This window comes from Dryobates pubescens, chromosome 1 (assembly GCF_014839835.1).
Source record: "Dryobates pubescens isolate bDryPub1 chromosome 1, bDryPub1.pri, whole genome shotgun sequence".
NCBI lineage: Eukaryota > Metazoa > Chordata > Aves > Piciformes > Picidae > Dryobates > Dryobates pubescens.
The window spans coordinates 10778376-10798058 of NC_071612.1; the positions used below are offsets into that span (position 1 = coordinate 10778376).

The 19683-nt window shown below is 43.1% G+C and overlaps 1 protein-coding gene across 4 annotated transcripts in view; it reads right to left on the reverse strand.

Moving 5' to 3' along the window:
• FOXP1 (forkhead box P1) overlaps positions 1 to 19683 on the reverse strand; it is a 399727-nt gene that overhangs the window by 333074 nt on the left and 46970 nt on the right. For all 4 annotated transcript variants that reach the window (XM_054161346.1, XM_054161354.1, XM_054161309.1 and 1 more), the window contains exon 2: positions 16447 to 16574. The gene's annotated coding sequence lies outside the window, so the exon portion shown is untranslated. The remainder of the gene's footprint in view (positions 1 to 16446; positions 16575 to 19683) is intronic.

A 19683-nucleotide genomic window follows, 5' to 3' on the forward strand; every position in this document is an offset into this window, starting at 1 on the left:
AAATGGAGGTGGGGAAACCTCAACTTTTATATCACAGTTAAAACACTGATTTCTCCCTGCCCCTCCCCAGCCTGCCAGTGCACTCCCCACAAGTTCTCCTTGCCAGATTTACAGACATTTCCACTCACAGACAATTCTACCTTCAAACAGATCTTTGCTGCTACCTAAGCACATTGCAGTCACACAGATTCACATTAATAGGTGGTTGTGAAGAAGCCATGTCTCTCAGACTGATTCCCAGAATGACAGAAAGAAGGCAGGCAGGCAGAAAATGAGGGAAAACACTGTGGCCTTGGAAAACCAGGGGACTGTGCTGCTGAACAAATCACTTCCAGGCAGTTGGGGACAGAGCCAGAAAAGTATCTTTGAAAGAGAAAAGGTGAACAGATGAGGAAGCAACAAGCAAGCAATGCAAGGGGAAAGACTGTACCATAGGGAAGTTAATCCATGAGGAGTCCCATACATTGGAAAAGGGTAAGAATAAAAATCAGGAGTTACTGGACAAGGACTAGTGTAAGAGGGGTGGTTTCCTACCAGGAAGTGGGGATTGAACAGCTCATGCACAGCACAGTGTAGGACCTCAGAGGAAGCAGCAGGAAGAAATTACCCAGCATGATGATGTAGGTTAGGCTGCAGATTAAGCAAGCAAATTAAAGATGAGTGTCTGGGTCTGAGCCCAGGTCACCTTGAGGGATCTGCAAAAGAGAACAAACCTCTCCTGCCTGGCCATGGAGGTTTGCCTTTCCATTGTAAAGCTCCAAATGTGCCTGTTGGGATTTACACATACAGGAACAACATCCTCAGAGGCTGTGATTGTTCCCATGTGCCGGGGCTGGGTCACTTTGCTCCATACAGCTCCACACCCAACAAGCACAAACCCCTCCAAGAAATCAGCCACCAACTCCATGCACAGTGTAGTTCATGCAGGGATCCGCCATACAGGAAGCTTCACTGCCAGTTATTTCTTCCTCTCATCAATTTCTGGTCACCACCCCCCATTTCTGCAACCACCATTTCTGCAGAGCTTCTGCTTCCTCAGCCTCTTTACAAAACTTCCAACCCCCTTGTCTCCCTGCACAGGAGGCAGTGCCAATGGGAGTAGCAGTAGCCATAACTCATAACTTGCCTAATGAAGGCCAGCCAGAAGTGATTTGTAGGCATCAAGTAGATTATTATTTTTCAAGAGTGGAAAAGAAAAAGAGGGGCATGAGCTTAAGGTGGTAGTGATGAATGAAGATGAAAAGAGGGTTTTAGGGTGAGAAGTGTTTGTCTAGTGTGACCTAAACCACTCAAACCTCATTTGATAGATGATGGACATTTATTCCCTGCTATGTGTCACTTCCAAGTCTGAAGTTTATATTAAGCAAGAAGTCTTCTCCTTCTAAGTTGTTCTTCACTTTTCCCTGGAGTTTATATACAGCACAATACCTGGAAATGTAATCATATTTAGTTTTTATAATGAAGTCATATGGTCACTAGTAGTACATATTAGAAGACACATTTTATTGTTTTTCATTATGTAATTGTGTGCTTCATTGCTTTTCATCTGTTTTTCCTTGCTGTGGGAGGTGGCACAGCCCAGGAATACGATTTTTCTGGGGAAGATATTCTACAGGCAGAATGGCACCAACCCACCCATGCTCCACTGGGATGCAGTGCCACCACCCTGCCCTTCTCTCTGCTCCCCACAGGCAAGGACCAGGTTCCCGATAAGCTGACAGCCCATGGGATGGCAAATGCAGCCTTCCCACCCCACGAGGCTTGTCCCTACTCAGGCCATCATCAGTAAATATTTCAGGTAAGCAAGGACACCAGGCACAGCATCATCTTTAATCACCAGAGAAGTGATTTTTGAAGTCTTGCATTCAAGTCACCCATGATCCTTCCTCCCACAAACACACTGAAGGTCTCTCCTGACACAAGTGGCATCAAGCAAAAGCTCACAGTGCAGGCAAAGCCAGCTCCTAAGAGGGCTCCACATGCCCACCCTTTCAGAGACCTTTTCCCACAGGTTCAAAGACCTCAACCCAAACAAAAAGCTTCCAATGAAAACCAAAAGCAGAAACACACTCCCCTCCCACCCATTTCTTCTACCTCCTTTGTCATTCATTGGGTTTCATCCTGGCAAGATCACATTCCAGGAGTTACCATTCCATTTTCCCATACACACATGCTTCCAGAGCTATTGACATGACTCATGCAATAGAAGTGGAAATGAGGTGCTTGCCCTGGATTGAGCCAGCTGGGACAGCAGGAAGGGCTGCAGAGCAGTGCACCAGCACTGCACACAGCAGGCTGAGAATCACCAAGCAAAATCCAAGGACAAAATTATTCCCCCTTCTTATGCACAGAGAGGGGTACCTTTGCTTGGGATCTTGGTTTGAAGCCTTCTGAGAAGTTGCTGTTTGTAAAGACACAGTCTGTGTCATTGAACAAGTTTTCCCCAGACAGCTAATGTCACAGTTAATTCTGAATTTGGAGTTCCTCCTACTAAAAGACATGACCATTCAGTTTGAGATGTTTACATTGCTATACATTAAAAATAAACCCATTATGCTAATGAATTTTGCAACTAAACTATACTTGATGAGATATGTCCCTGTTTAGTATTCACACAAAGCACTGCAGCATTTAACTGCAGAGCAGATTAGCTCATTTACTACATCTTTTTCCTTTAAATGTGCCCCAAAAAATTCGTTTTCTCGGCACTTGCTCACTAAGATTACTTTGGATATTGGCTTTTGGGGAGTTCATTTCCTTTAGATTCTCTATTAGAAGAGAACACCAAAGATTCACTGAAATCGTATTTCTCCACCTGAATGTTGATTCACAAGGGACCAGGAAACATTTCCTGCTATTCCTGGCCCCCACCAAGGGCACCACCTTTCCACTGTGCCCTGCCCAGAAAAAACAAAAAGGCAAATGCCTCCTGCACTCCCAACACAGAGACCTCACGCTAGTGCCCCGCCACCACCAAAGTTCCACTGCAGCCCAGCTAAGCCCTTCAAGACCCCACAACTGTGCATCCAAGCTCAAAACAGGAAGCTCGAAATGATGCTCCATCAAGTTGCTCCATCTCACCACACTTTTAGAGCTTAAAAAAAAAAAAAAATAAAAATCAAATTCTATTGAATTTCTCTCTACACAGCTGCATCTCTAATGAACCCCCATAAAAGTTAAAACTTACATTGGGTAATCATATGCAATTGAAGCATCATAAAATGAGAAGTCAAGGAACTGTATGTGGGCTGCAATGACTTGTCTTATTGTATTCATTCCCTTAATAAATATATCTTAAAAATAACCTCACAGTCACACATTTGCAATATAATATAAAAATAACATTGGATTCAAATTATTAAACAGGTAATTTAATAGAACGAGAATTGAAATGTAGGACAGTGTGCAACTTTATGCTATAGGAATTGGATGATTTTAGCCAACACAACTATTTTTCTTTTTTGCATTATCTTTGCATTTGTAACACTGCAACTTCCACATACCCTTGACACCGCAGTCACCTTAGAAACAAACAAGTGTCACCCATAATTGAAAGCCCAATGGGGTTTTTGATTCAAGTAAGTAAAAGAAAAAGCAGAGGCCTCTCTACCCTGTTGCTTTCTTTTTAGGCACATAGGCACAGGTTAAAAGAATCTAAAAATAAGGAAATTGATACACTATTAAGTCCACAAAGCAGAACCATTTAATTTTCATTTAATGCAAAATGAAAACAAATATAACACCTTTAGAAGACAAAACGCTGAGAATAGAAGCAAATGACTTAAACTCTGGATCAGTGCAGCTTGGCAAATTCACACCAAGTAGAGGCCAAGATTTAAACCAGCCTTACAGCCAAGAGCAGCAGCTGTGCCAAGGGACCATCAGACCAGAACACTGGCTGGGCAGAGGACACTGTGCCATCACGTCAACACAGTCCAGTGCTAATGGAGGAGGATGAGGACCTCCAGCCCAACCATTGCTGTGCCAGGATCCTGCTTGGCACAGGCTGTGCTCCTGGCTGCATATTTAGCTTCTGCTTGGCATAGCTGGTTTCATTTAAACTGGGATGTTTCAGTAAAAGAAAAAGGGTAAATGTCCTATCAGTGCCCTGATGAGGAAGGATCTGAGCCTTTTCCTCTATGACAGCCAAGACCAAACACTTCCCTGAAAGGTACAAGAAACATCTGAATTGAGTGGTTTCACCTCTGGGAAAAGAGGCTTCTGCCTAACCTTTTGCTAGCTTTGTCCTAAAGCGTAAGAATTTAGACACTTCCTCACTTGTAAAATGAAATAAAACTGCTCCTATTCAGGGAACATGCAGATGTTTGTGATTATCTATAAAGTTAAATCCTCTTATTGCTTCACACCCAGTCCTTCACAGCCAGGATTTACAGTTTTACTGAATGATTACCTAGTTCTATTTCAGCAAAAAAAAACCACCACAACTCTCAACTTCAGCCTAAATCATCTGAAGTAATGTTTTACTTTGCTCATGTTGTCTTGCTCTTCTCACAACTCCAAAGCCACAAACTTTCAGGCTCTGCAGAAGAGCCAGCCCACTGCCTCTGGTGCACCAGCACAGCCCCAGCCACACATCCTGCTTGCCAACCAGGACTGCCACCTGCCAGGGCTCCATCCTGGCCATCATGCTTTTATTAAGTCCCTGATGAACATGATACAATTAACATCACCTGAAAAGCCACCACATCACAAAAGAAAGGTGACAAGGAATTAAGACAGTTGGGGTTGTTTAGTCTGCAGAAGGCTAAGGGGGGACCTTACTGTTTTCTACAGCTACCTGAAAGGAGATTGTAGTGAAGCTGGTGTTGGTCTCTTCTTGCAACTGGATGAGAGGAAATGGGTTTAAGTTGTGTCAGGGGAGGTTTAGATTGGACATTAGGAAAAACTTCTTTATTGAGAGGTGAGGAATTGGAATGTGCTGCCCAGGGAGGTGGTGGAGTCACCATCCCTGGAGATGTTCAAAGAAGTATATAGATGTGGCACTTTGTGATATATTTTAGTGGTCATGGTAGCTGGGTTATGGTTGGACTCAATAATCTTAAAGGTCTTTTCCTACTTCAAAGATGCCATGAAGAAGTGATCAGTCTCTTTTCAGTGGTGCCCCGTGATAGGACGAGGGGCCAAAGGACACAAACTGGAACACATGAAGTTCCACCTCTACATGAGGAAAAACTTCTTTACTGTAAAGATGATGGAGCACTGGAACAGGCTGCCCAGAGAGGTTGCAGAGTCTCCTTACCTGAGACTTTGAAGACCCATCTGGATGCACCTCTCTGTGACCTGCCCTGCTTTGGCAGGGGGGTTGAACTTGATGATCTCTGGAGGTCCCTTCCAAACCCTACCATTCTATGATTCTATGATAGCATCATGATGCCAAACACCAGCAAACACTTGACGGAGCAACTGGCTGTACCTTGTTGGAGGCACCAGGCTGCTACTGACCCATCCAGGAGGCCCATGCCCAGAACAGCTGCAGAAGTGGGCTCCTTCTGCCGGTGGAAACAAGGACTCAGCTAAATGTGGTGAGCTACAAGTTTCTGCAACAACATGCAAGTCTCCAACATGTGGCCCATAACGTAGCTGTTGCCATGGTAAATATTCATGTTTAGTGAAAAGTGTTAAATCTTGTATCATAAGTTAAATCAGCTGCCAAGACACATTTTCACAAGTAGGGGAATTTTTGTCTTTTCAGAATGGAATGTTTTTCAGTTGACATTGATTTTTCCCTAAAATAAGTCCCCCAGAAAGGAAGCCAATCACACGTGAGGCAGTCCAAGAGCTGAATTACTCTACTCCTTCTCTGAATCATCAACAAGTGTTGTGTGCTAGTGCGTGTGTGTGTGTGTACAAATGCACTGTAGCTTCAGAAATCCCATCCTCTGATACAAATGAGCAGTTACACAGCTTAGCTGGAATATTAAACTAATGATCCCAGCAGAAACAGAGCAGATATTTCATATTTTGGGTGATGAGACTTCAGCATGTAACTTTTCTAAATAGGAGCCATCTCCAAAGAAATAATTAAGCTTAACTTGTCCTAGACTTTTCACAAGCACATGACTAAATCCTGAGCCTGAGTTGTTTATGTAGGTCAAGGACAGAACTATTAAGAGCATATTTACTTGCTTTTACGTTTCTTGTGCAGTATTTCAAAAGAGGACAAATGGGTTGAATACAATTTCAGAGAGACAAGTTAATGCAGAATTGCCTAAAAAGCCCTTGTTACTTTCATGCTTTGAAAAATTGTTGCAAGGAAACCTTCCATTCATTCAAGATCTGCAAAATTACACGTGGCCTTCCACTCCTGAACTACTCAAAATTGGCCCATTCTAGCATCTTATGGTTAATCTGCTGTATTTAAAGCAAAATGCATCTCCAGCAGAAGGTTCTTTAGTATAAGAGGGGAAAATGATAATTCAGTAATTAGCCCAATTTCATCCAGAGAAGGATAAATAACTGCTGATAACAGAGCAACAATGCAGAACTAGTCCTAAAGTCCGAATGAAAAAGACAAAGCAGTCATCTGCTTTGACGCTGCCACTGAAGCAAGGACCTTCTTGCTTTCTCCTGCCAAAATCCCAGGCCGAGAAGAACCTCTCCTACTGATACACAGAGGGAAGACTCAGCTCCAGACCAGAGCTGCAGCTCTGGCAGACGTACCCCTGCCCAATGGCAGAGAGCTCTTTGTCAACGCTAGGTTCTCCTCTTCCACATCTCTCTTCAACAAACACAAACTGGATTTCACAGCAGTAGTGTCTTCTGCAGCAAGGACTTTGCCCAACAGATTCCTTTCTTCTTTACCTACCTCTGAGTAGCGACAGCCAGCAGCCAGTCACATCCTTGTTTCTAAGTTAAGAAACACTTTTGATTCCTCCTCCTCTCTCTAATTACCGTTCCACAATTGATTTGCCATACCCCATGCCAGATTTGCACCTTAGCTCCTCATCTCCAGTCATTAGAACTCAAACTCTCCTCCCATCTTCTCTATAAAAGACATTTTCTAGCAAGCAAACTACTGCTTACAATCTCTTACCTCATTCTCTACTGAAACCAGTTCTATTGAAAGGCTGAAGCATATTTAGCACTCCCAGCTCCCTGCTTGTCTCTTTCTTTTATTTTACATGGTTCAATGTTCTCATTCTGCCTTCTCTCCTTCTTTCTCTACCCCAGCACTACAAAAAGACATCTTCTGTGACACCTTAAAAAAAAAAAAGATCCCTGAATTAACATGACTTGCACTGCATGGTATTTTCAGACCAGCCATTTGCTAATGTCACAAACACAATTAGGAAGTCAGAGAAAGAGCTTACAGGAGCAGATGAAAGCTGCAGAGATAAAATGGAAAGCTTTTACCTGCCAGGCTCTCAGGTTAGGGCTCTAGGTTGCCTTCAGATCTAACAAAGCTATAGAAGAGCCATATTAAGGAGGTGCACGGTCACACTGCTGTAAATATCGAGCGTGGCTTTTTCCGTCCTCCTATAGCCATGGCTTTATGGGCTTTTTTTGCTACTGCAATTTGCAGGCTGGTAGCCATAGGTGGCTTAAATTCTTAATATTAGAAAAAGCTCAGAGCATTAGTGACAATTAAAACCAGGTTTTTTACACATGCACAATAATGCTTCTCATGCTTCAAGGGAAAAAAAAATAATATGCATATCCATATTACCATCATAATAAGTGCCACAGAGTGACATGATATGATTGAGTATAATGGCTCCTTTGGAGCCATTATGGTCGATCAGTAAATAATACACTTTTGAAATTGTCTAACTACATATTTACACTTGTCAACTCTCATACACTTCAGTGACAGAATTTAAAAGAAAAGCTGTAAGAACATCAAACCACGAAAACATCGCGCTGAAGCACTATTAAGGTTTGACTTCAACCCACAAAACCATGGAAATTCCAAGTTAAGGCCAAACCTTCAAAAAAGACACCATCTTTAGCTTCCCAAGCCACGCTCAAATGCTTTGTGGTGGGCCAGGCAAAGCAAGGGATGAGGCAGGGCTGGGCTGGAAGGCAGAAGACCATGGGGGTCGTGGTGGTCTAGGGCATCAGATGAGTATCAATGCATTGTGAAGGGCTCTGGCCACCAAACTGATGGGCTAGAGCCAGCCTGCCTGCAGGCTGTTCAGCAGGACACCATTTTATGGTATTTAAAAAACAAAACAAAGCTTGGACCTCTCCTCTGTTTGTTCAGATGAAATTTCAAACTAAGCTGAGAAGAATTAATCTTCACTTATTTCGGAAGAGGCCCCATTGAGACACTGGGAGCTTTGCCTAGCTGAAATACATGGAGAAAAAACTTCAGGCTTTGACCCTAAAAAGGCATTGTCAAAAAAATAAAAAGTATTAAATAAACATGACAGCAGAACATTAGTAGCCCAAAGATTCACTCCATGTGGGAATAAAAGAGTCAGAAGAAAGATGTTTGTTCAAGAGTAACTTAATGGGCTTGGCATTGGCTTTTTTAATTGATAATTTTGTGTCTCTTGTTCAGCTGTAGTCACTTCTGCTCCAAGCAGCAGTGGCACCAACTTTATTGGTTCCAGTAGAGCTCTGCAGAAAACAATAAGCATCAAGCCCCCAAATGTTGTCTGTCTCTCTGCGAGGGTCACATCCTGCTGCCCTGGAGTCAAGGGGATATTGAATGCTTGCGAGATGTCAAGAGCAGCCACAGGCCCATGGCACCTTCTTTGAAGCAAAGGGACCCCAAATGCTGCAGACACTCTGTGCTACAGTCCTAAACCATGCTGTAAAAAGCAGTGATGGATATTTTCCCAGAGCAAAGGTCTTCATTTCATATCTCTCTCTACATCTACGTCTATCTCCTTGCTCAGGCTTATCTATTACCTAGCTTGTGAGAACAAAATCCATAAAGGCTTGGCATGGCAGACTCCTGAAGTTGTTTGAAGACACAACCACTACACCCCTGTCAAGAGGGAATTACAGCTTGGTTTTATAGTCAGCTCTCCCCTCAACTGGCTGATGACAGAGCAGCCTCCCTCTAGGCTCAGCATCTGGGATTTTGTATATAAATGGGATTTTCATGACAAACAATCCTGTATTCAGTTTCCTTGTATATCTGAAAGCAAGAATGATCTCTTAAGGCTCTACTGGGAAGGAGTATTAATGAAGACAAAGAGTATTTTAGGCTGTTTCCCCCTGGAGCATTATCACAATGACGATATAATGACTTTGCCCTACATCAGTACTTTAAGTCCACATCCTTCTCCTGAAGCAGCTCTTCACAACCTCCCTGCACACACACTCCACATGATGGTCCTCACAGCCCCCTCCCCACAGCCAGCATCCACCATCCTATGACCACCTGAAGTGGAAAGGATCTGCCATCAGCTCAGAGAGCTTTCTCCCATCTCTCATTTTGTAAGCCCTCCCTGGAGATGTTTGCTTTTGTCCAAATATTATAAATCAGGATACAACAAACACTTCATAAACCCTGTTGCCTTTTCACTTTGTGCAGCATCTGTCTCCTCTCACCCTATCTCATGGCTCACGCAAATGTCAGAGGAACAGTTTTCACATCTCCTGAGGTCACCCCAGAATGGTCTAAGCAAAGGTAAACAAACTACTGAAGTCTGAGTCTTTTTTACCTCAGATGGGATGTCAATTAGTGGATGAAAGCTGGGAATAAACTGGTAATACAAGGGCAGCTTATTAAAGTTACCTCCCCAGCTCAGTGCTCCCTCAATGCAAGAGAGCTGACAGAACCCTACAGTAAGGGGGGAAAAAAACACCAACAAAACAACTAAAAGAGATACAAATATTTCCCCCAAAATCAAAGACACACTTCCTTCGAGACAGCTAACTCTTACAGAAAGAGAAAAGCATTTCCCTACCAAAGGCAGAAATTTTCACCTGTAAGAACTCAGGAGAAGACTGGACACTACCCCTGTTGTTCAGGATGGGCACAAGTTTCATGTGGGACACCCCAATGCAGCAGAAGTTGGGATACAGAAGGGGCTTTGGTTACTGCCATACCACAGACACCACCTCTTAAACAGCAACCAGAGCAAGAGCTTCACCCCAGGGCTCAACTCAGAAAAAGACTGGTCCTGTGTAGAGCTGAAAGCCCCTGGGAAGATGAGTTTTTAAGAGCAGTGGCTCCAGCTGCCACCTAATTGTCTGACCAGTGGGTGCCCCAAACCCACAACCTCCTCACACCATTATCTCCTGGCAGAAAGGTGCTATGCGCTCCCTTCCTGCCTCCTTGTTTAAAGCTTTCTGGCTGTTGGACGAAATGAGTCTGCCTTGCTGCACCTTTCTCTCCATCACCTTGCTGTCTGTGAGGACTACTGAGAAAACATTTCAGCTGCTCTTACACTTCTACAGCATACATTTCCTGTGGCCCTTACGGGAAAAAGAGGCTGTCTCCCATCTCCTGCTGATGTTAGTTTTCTGAGATAATAGCACGAAGCAGGAATGATCCTGTAAAGCTGTTAACAATACCTAAAGATATCTGAAGAGCCACAGTGAGACAGATATCACACTTGTTGCCTTCATCCATCAATGGACAAAGCCTCAACAGCAACCAAGGGACCAGGAAAGCCAGTCTACTAAAGAGGATATTACTTTACACAGGCATGAGTAGTTTGGCTTTTCCTATTTTCTGCATGCACATTGTATTTTTTCATACTTTAAGTTAAAACCTGCTGCAACTCAACAGCTCCAGACAAGTGGTGCCAGAGAAAAGGAGCCTCTGGTCCCTGAGAGGGACTTTTCTCAATGCTGGCTTGACACTTAAAATCTGTTTCTTCAATTATGTCTTCCCTCTTACCTATTTTAGACATGATGGTGTGAAAACATAATAAAAGCTCATGGAAAAAAAATTCAAGGGAGCTGAGAAAGTATTTTTCAGATTGTACTTAGAGGCCTTGCTTCACAAATGCTTTAATGCCAGCTCTGCCCATGCACCACACAAGTGAGTGCAGGCTCTCATGCCTTCCCAAGACACCAGCATGTCCATGTCCAGCAGTGCAGCAACTGCCCTGCTCAATCAAAACACAATTATTGCAGTTCAAACCCCACTTTGCACTGGTTGTGCTCTGTATGCAATGAGGTGCTGGTGTTTTACAGGAGCTTGTCATACATACGCTTGCAATTTGGGCAACTCAGAACCTCACCACACTCTGTGACATCTCTGCTGTGCCACTCCTAGTTCAAAAGTATCAAATAAGGGATTTTAATCATGCCTTCAAAACCTCTGCCGAGCAGGGGTGAAGCCTTGCAGATAAAAACCTCTGCTCAAGACTTACACTTCACCATCTTCAGATTAGACATTAGGAAGGAGTTCTTTCCTATGACAGTGGTGACACACTAGAACAGGTTGCCCAGAGAAGTTGTGGATGCCTCACCCCTGAAAGTATTTAAGACCAGGCTGGATGAGGCTTGGACCTGCTGGTCCAGTGGAAGGTGTCTCTGCCCACAGCAGGGGGGTTGGAACTAAATGATCTTTAAATTCCCACCCAACTCGAGCCATTTTACAATCTTCTCACAGCAAAGTCTCTTCCTGTTAAATGATTATGGGAATAATGGAAGCAATTTGTATGATAAAAGAGATTACTTGAAATACTGTCACAAACAAACATTAGAGTCATAGCAAAGTCAGGGCTTGTTCTACAACCACAACAAAATCTCTCTATTTGGTTCCAGAAATATAAAGTAATGAAAAAGGAAAAATATCACTAATTCAGCCAGGATAGAAGCCCTGATTTTAGGTGTGAGGAGATTTTTTTTTTCTTCTTCTTCTTCTTCTTAGAAGGTGTGAAATTCCCATTTCTCCTGGTGACAAGAAAACGTCCCTTGATGCCCCATCTCCTCCAGGACATAGCCACAGTGGAAATAATCTTCAAAACTAATATGTACGCAGAGTAACATGGTTAACATCATCCAATGAATTTAGATCCACCTACACGGTATAAATATATCTAGATACACTGTCACCTTCAGCAGAATTCATTAAAATAATGTTGTATCTTCCTTGTTAAATGTAATTTTTTTAATTGAAATTTAATCTTGCTGCATTATTTGGTAGATTTTTAATTGACATTTGTGGTAATTAATTGGTAAGCATTACAGCTTTGTCTGAAGAATTTAAAACTAAATTTGACATCGAGATTGGCCAGCCACTGCTGTGAGGTGCCTGCTGGGAGCATTTCATCATCCTCCCAGCCCCTCCTGCTGATCAGAGGTGGGAGATGATGGTCTCTTTCTTACAGTCATGAATTACATTACTAATGTATTCCATTACCACCACGCAAATGTCATGTTAATTCCTGATCATCATCAAGTCAGACAATGGTTTCCACGCTGGCACCCAGCCAATTAGCGGTGTGGAAAAATATTCCGCCAATTATATAACTTGAATTAGGTTAAGGACTCAAGAGAAAGCAAAATAAATGCTTTGAAAATACTTCTGAGATAAAATGTAAGTTGACACTGTCTTCATGTGCTATAGCCGATGTTATACAATCTGATAGGCAGCTGCCAACATTCATAACTGTTTATTAAATCTAGCCTCTCTTTATGGTGGCAGCTAAGATCTGTATTTTTACCAATATTAGGTTCATTGTGTTATGAAAAAAGACCAAAATACTTAGGAGCATTCACACCAGCTTATAAAACATATTATGTAGTATATTAAATTGTTAAAATTACTTCTTCTCTCCTCCCCCTCGCCACTCAGAAAGTTCCATGGACAGAAAAGTTGCAGAAAAACAAAATCTTTCTGTAGCCACTGATGCTTTAAGGAGCAAGAGGGATCCTGCAAAGACAAAAGTGCCATCTCTGGGCTGCTGCCACCTCTCCCAGCATGCAGCTCTGCCATGGAACACCAGGCTCAGCTCCTGGAGCTCTGCCTGACTCCCATCTCACCAATATACTTCTAGGTGAGCACAATGTGCTGACCTGAGGGCATCCACTCCTGCTCTGCAGCTAAGAACAAATCCCTTTGGATTTTGATCCCTGGCTATCACAAAGCTCTTCAGCACGTGGTTTAGTGGTCATGGTAGTGTTGTGTTGATGGCTGGCATTGATGGTCTTTCCAACCTTAATAATTCCATGGATAGATAAAGCCCTCTGTACAACCAGAAACCCATCTTTCAGAAGAGAGGACTGTGGCAGGAGAAAGGCAGACCTGCCAGAAGAGGTCCCCATGAAGCCTGGTGAGAATGTCTCCAGCCATGCAGGGACAGGGCATGTTCCTAACCTGGCATCAGCCCCACCGACAGTGCATCTGGCACAGCCGGGATTTTGGTACCACCCTGTTATTTGGACTTGTTCTGTTCTTACCTCAATTTATGGTACAAGCATAGCTATCTACAGTTTAAAAAACATACACAGCACCACTTCCTCGACTTCAAACATTTGTAACTGTGAGCAATTTGTTAAAACCACTTACCACGTCTTTCTGTTTCATTTTCCTAGGTGCTGCAAGGAGGCAATTCACTCTTCTGGCTGCTTACCCTAGATGACCTTTGCCTGCCATAAAATGGCATACAACTAAATGCTCTGCTCTAACTAAAACCCTTGCCTCCTCGAAAGGCCCTATGTATTCAGCCAACACAATCAGCACAAACCACATTTGGTTACTCAATAAGCTGGAAACTTCTAAAAAGCACACGGCAGTGAATGAATTCCTGACATCACCAGGGACACTCGAGTGGGGAACAAGAGAGACGGCCAAGAAGTGCCTCTTGCTACAGCAGGAGAAAGGATCACTCCTTTAAGCTGAACCCTCAAGGAAAACGAGAACAAAAACTGAATTAGCTCAACACGTACCCTCTGCAGTCAGCACATTGCTAGGCAACTTACCATCTCTTGATAGAATTATGGTGGAGGGCTGGTCGTATATCAGGGTTAAGATGAACACAAGCACCAGTTTTGGCCAACTGCTCCTTTCCAGTGGGACTGCTCAATGCTTGGTCATTTCACTGCCCTATTAGTATTTTGCGATATTTTTTAAGCACCTAGAGAGTCTTAATGCATTCAGAAGGTATTTTAAAGCTATTATGTGACATGAAAATTTTAAGATAACTGGAAGTAAGTGAATTTTAGGAGGAACAGCACGAGTCGTTTCTTTGTTCAAGCCGGTACTTGAAGAGAGCTAACAATCCTTCTTTTCATTGCTTTTATTTTTTAATGCTGAAGCTATCCAGAGGGCACGCTACACAAACACTTTGTCTCTACTCCAGATGCCGCTTGGCCACAGCTCCATACCTCTATAACTCAACCTGGCGTTTCAAAAGGATGCTTCCAAACAGCTCGGTCCTTCCATTTGCCACTGCTGAGACCAGACACAAGGTCTCGTTACAGGCAGTGCCATGAGGCTATCACAACACCCAGTGATGCCACAGTTAACCTGTGCCAGACTTAGAAGGACCTCAATCTTTAATAAGAGACTTGGATAGTAGAATTCAGACTCCAGGCATTATTTACAGTTATTAAAGACAAATTAAGCAAATGCAGAGACTGCTTTAAACACAGGCACGTACCTTGCAGATAACCCCAAGTCTTCCGTGCATACTTCATAGGCACAAAGAAATAATTAATTAGCTAACCACTATGATTAAAAATCAATTGCTTCACACGTGACAGAGCAGTGAGAAATTTTTGCATGACTGGAGAAACCTGGAATTGGTCCCTGCTTGGGGATCTCAGTCGTATCAGTGAGGCTGGTAATTCAGACATGAAGGAAATGGTAAGAATCCCTCTCTTGCAAGCACACTTTGAGCTGCCATATGGGTTTATTCAACTGTTTACTACACCAGTCGGTAAAAACTGAACAGCTATTATAATCTCTGCTAAATGACTTGGTAATTATGCTACCTCTGGAAAAAAAAATGAAAAATGGAAACTTAAAAAAAAAAAAAGAAAAAAGGGGGGGGAAAAGAAAAGAAAAAATCCACTGATGTGAGAATTCCTCAGGTTTTATAATCTTTGAATTGAAATGCACTTTCCAACACACAGAGGGATATTAAATATATAATAGAAACCTGAATTTCTTTTCAAAAACAATTTGTGATCCCATCTCCTACACAACTTAATTATGCAGATTTCCCATTTTTCAAAGATTTCCCATACAGACCTTCCAATTTTCCTGTAAAATCAGATGATGCCTTTTTTCCCAACCTCAGTCTTCTGATTAATGAAGAACTCTTGCCCTTCCTCTCATTCCAGACATTAAGAGTCATCAGGAACAGGTAGGTAAGAGGAGAGAGTATGGAAAGACTCCTTATGCCAGGCTGCTGCAAAGGGCAAAACCAGCACTCATTTGGCACAAAAGAGCCCAACAGGCTTCTCAGACAGATAATATCCTAAGGAAATGACAACAGCCAGTTAACAGGGAAGGGGTCATCCTACACTACACTCTTAAGCCTAACCAAACACACCCTGGCCAAACCTGGCTATTAAATTTTTTGACCCCGTATTGTTCCAGACTGGGCATCACATCCTGCTCTAGTTCAAGAGGTCTCTACTCAGTGTAGGTGTGTAGGACTAGATGCCCTTTAAAGGTCCCTTCCAACCCATACCAGTATATGATTCTATGATCTCAGCAGCACCAGTGAACAGGGCAAGCACATGCAATGAGAGGGCTCTCCTGTGTACCAGTGACACCATTTTCAGTATCACTAAGGTTGGAAGAGACCTCAAAGATCATCAAGTCCAACCTGTCACCACAGACCTCATGACTAGAGTAGGGAGGACACTAGTGCCCACTGCAGGCTTGAACTCATGACCTTCCCCATTAAAGGTCTTATGTGCTACCAACTGAGCCACACCACATGGTTTTTTTGTCACTGGGATGCAAGTGCAGCTAATTATTTGTGGGCAATGGCTCCTTTGAGAGTCCATCATGTGACACATGATGGAGAGGAGACCTCTCCATATTCATATTTAATCATAACATGAATTGCTCACATAAACTTGTTTAGACTCTGTCTATCCTCATGCCTTTAGTTTCAGGCAGTAGCTTCACCTGCATCGTGGAACTCCAGTTTCACCACCAAAGACCTCGCTGCTGATAGGATTTGAAGGGATGGAGAGAAGAAAGGAAGGAAGGGAGTATTTATTCTGTATTGGTAATACTTAGTATCACTGCTGTTGCGTTACAATGAAGCTCCTGATTTTTTTTTTAAGGAATAATGGTAATTACCTGTTAAGGACAGACAACACAAAAAATGAACCCCACCCTCCCAACAGCACCCCATACACACATACACACACACATTAAAAAGGGGAAAAAAGGGTAAAGTAAAGGGGGAGGAGGAAACGGTAAGGTGAAGGGGGAGGAGAAAAGGGTAAAGGGGGAGGAGAAAAGGGTAAAGGGGGAGGAGAAAAGGGTAAAGAGACTGCAAGAAAGAATAAGTGACAGTTACTGCAAACTCAGGTTTGACAACTCACCAGTTTTACTTGCAGACATCACACATATCCACTCATGACTCAGGGCAAATGTGGGAAAGGATCGAAACCCTTATCATGGCAAACGTGTCTGGAAGCTGGAGTCACTCAGAAAAAATGTTCTCAGCAGTCTGAAAGACAAAAAGGTTGTTTTAAAACTTCACTCAGTTTGAATCGTATCAAAGCCTGCCGCTCTCCTTTGAAAATAAAAGGTGGTTATAAATGGTGGAGGTGGGGGCAGCATTAGAGGAGTATTTCTACAAATTAAACATTATCACACAGCAGATTTTATTTGGCTTCAACTACAACCCAAACTTAAAATATTAAGAAAGGTTTTTAAAGACAACACTCGTTTCACGTTTGCAACATGTTCCTCCGCCAGGCAAGCTTATGCTCCCTCCAAACACCGAAATGTGTCACCATCCAAATCCATATTCTGCTCAAAAACACTGCAGTGTGCACAAAATCCAGACACTTTAACCTACTTTGCATTATCAAAATATAACAGTCTCTGAATTTCTGAAATATTTACTCTCTGCCTTCACTCACTGCATCCTGATAAAACCTTAACAAAATGTAGAATCTCTTGTTAGCAATAATCCTTCCTCTGAGATAAGGAAAAACACATATAAAAACTATTTGATGTTCAGGGTGAAAAGGCAAAATTTGTAAACATCAGTTAAGAAATACCAATTACTATGTTTTTTTCCCCAGCTATTAGTAACACAGATTGAGTTTAAGCTTAGCTCAGAGAGAGCTGCTTACTGCACAAATGAGACATCCATTTTACTAATAAGGGCGCTTTAAGACACAGAATTTCTTCACTGACGTTAAGTATCCACACTGAGTGAAAACTCATAGTCAGAAATAGGAACAGAGGTGTTCCCAGGGCTGTGAAAGACTCTTGCTGCCCAAATGGATGCACCAACACCAGGAGAGGCCACTACACAACAGGGACCTACACAAACAAACGAAAAACCAACACCATCAGAGGAGAAAACAAACTGCAACAGATGACAGCATCCTGAGGGACTGGGATGGGGAAAAAATATAAAAGCAAAAATCACATGCGGTGCTTCTCCAACCTCTTCATTTCCCAGTCCTCTTCCTCCATAGCATCCCCAAGGCAGTGGCTATTCCCAGCCTTTCCACCTCTACCAGTGATCTGGCAGTCACAAGAACTGCCATCTCCAAATTAACCCCTTGGAGTTAATTATTTTGGCAGCCCACTGCAGCCCTCCTGAGGAACATCTGGAAGCTTCTGTCTGAGCAACAGCTGCATGAAATTTCCTAAGACAAAAACCAGGTACTTCTCTGGCCCTGGGGCTTTCTCCCATTCTTTGCTGAATGCTATGCAATGGCTCAAAGAAGATCACAAGAGTTCAGCAATCTAAATATAGGGATTATGTGACCCTATTATAAAACTGTGCTACACAATAAAAATAGATCCGAAAAGGGTTTTTAAACAGCATTTATGCTGAACATGACTTCTCTCTCTGAGACTCAGAAACACCTGCAAACCAAAAGTGACCTGCCTCTTGCATCTCTTGTATTTTATTCATGAGGAGCAGAACACTTCAGAGAAGCAACTGAGCAGTGTCAGAAACACACATCCGAGGCTGGCTTTATTACTGTGTTTGATGACAGATATGCAGATGGGTACAAAGCTGAGCAGAGAGCTGCATCTACATCTGTTGGGGCAAGATTTCTTCAGCTGACCTGCTGAATCACTTGATTCAACTGCTTAGCATTCTCTATCTGTGGTAAGCCTGTAGAGAAGGAAGGCATCACTAGCCCCAATTAGAAGATGAGGAATTGAGGCTCATTTTGGCTAACCCTTGCTCAAAAGATGTCATAATCTTTTGAGACTTCTCAGGCAAAATGAGTTGTCTAAATCATGTACTTGGCCTGCAGCAGACAAGGGCTACAATGAACACAAGCACTGCCCTCACCTCCAAATCACTCTTCTCCTTCACATCTCTCCTCAAATGTAAGGAATAGTTTGGTATCTTTGAACCAACAAGCAGACCTAGGAGAGCTTCTACAGAAGGAACAAGAAACAGTGTCAGGATTAGGTAAAAATTTCCCATCCAGTGCACCTAGAAAGCCCCTTGCTTCGTACGCCACTAAAAACTGACCTCACCAACATACTCCCCACAACATTTCTTCAGCCAGGTTTCCCAAAGGAACAAGGCTTATGTGATCACCACGTACTTTCCGTGCCCAGCCCCAACTGCATCGTTTCAATTCCTTGGGATTAACGAGAGCAGAGAGCTCCCAAAGACCTGAATTCTCACAACACTAAGTCCAGGGCTTGCTCCACTGGAAGCCTCCAAAACCATTTGATCAGCTGTCTCCAACAGCCAGCTGGCTCACCCGGCACACTGCCAGCTCCAGGCTGAGCCATGCCAGGAGGGAACCCAGCATGGCCCAGAGGCAGCTCAGGCACTTCCAAGGACCTCAACTCTGGAGAGCCTGGGAAACCACGCATAGTGCCGAGAGGAAGGGTGGAGGAGGGAGAGGAACAGATAATAGATCAGTTCTGATAAACTGAAGCCTTTAATGATCTACCCACGCATTTGAGTTCGATCTGGCATTGACAAATTGAAGCTCCTAATGACGCACCCACACATTTGAGTTGGACACTCCTCTTCTACAACTTTCACAAAAATAGCCTGCTCAGCTAGAGACAGTATTGCTGCAACATGAGCAGAACTCTTGATCCCTCCTTGACACAACTTCTCCCTCAACAGATTCTTTGATGTGACCTCCAACACAGACCTCCAGCACAGACCTTCTTCTGTACTGCCTTGTTCCCATACAGATTCTCCAAAGGCCACAGCTAAATAAGGAGCAATGAGATGCAGGAGCTTTAGCATAACTGAAGTACAAAGTTAATCAAACCTTGGAACAGGAATCTGGGCTTCATTAATTCCAGCAATCACAACGTTTTTATTATCACTGTATTAATCAGAAGAGGAAACCTATTAATCTGCCCCCAACAAAAATTAATCTTTGTAATATTGAACAGATTTGAAAGACAAGTTTTAATATTTCACTGTTCAAATCTCAAAGGCAGAGGAGCACAGCTCAGATGATCTGGCAGGCCACTGTGGACTTTATCTCATCAGTGTGAGGTCAGCCCTACCACTCTCACCTTTCCCTGATGCTTCCAGTCTTCATGACTCTCTACCTCAGGGTCTGGCCACTCCAGGGGCTTTTGAAGCAACCGAGTGCATT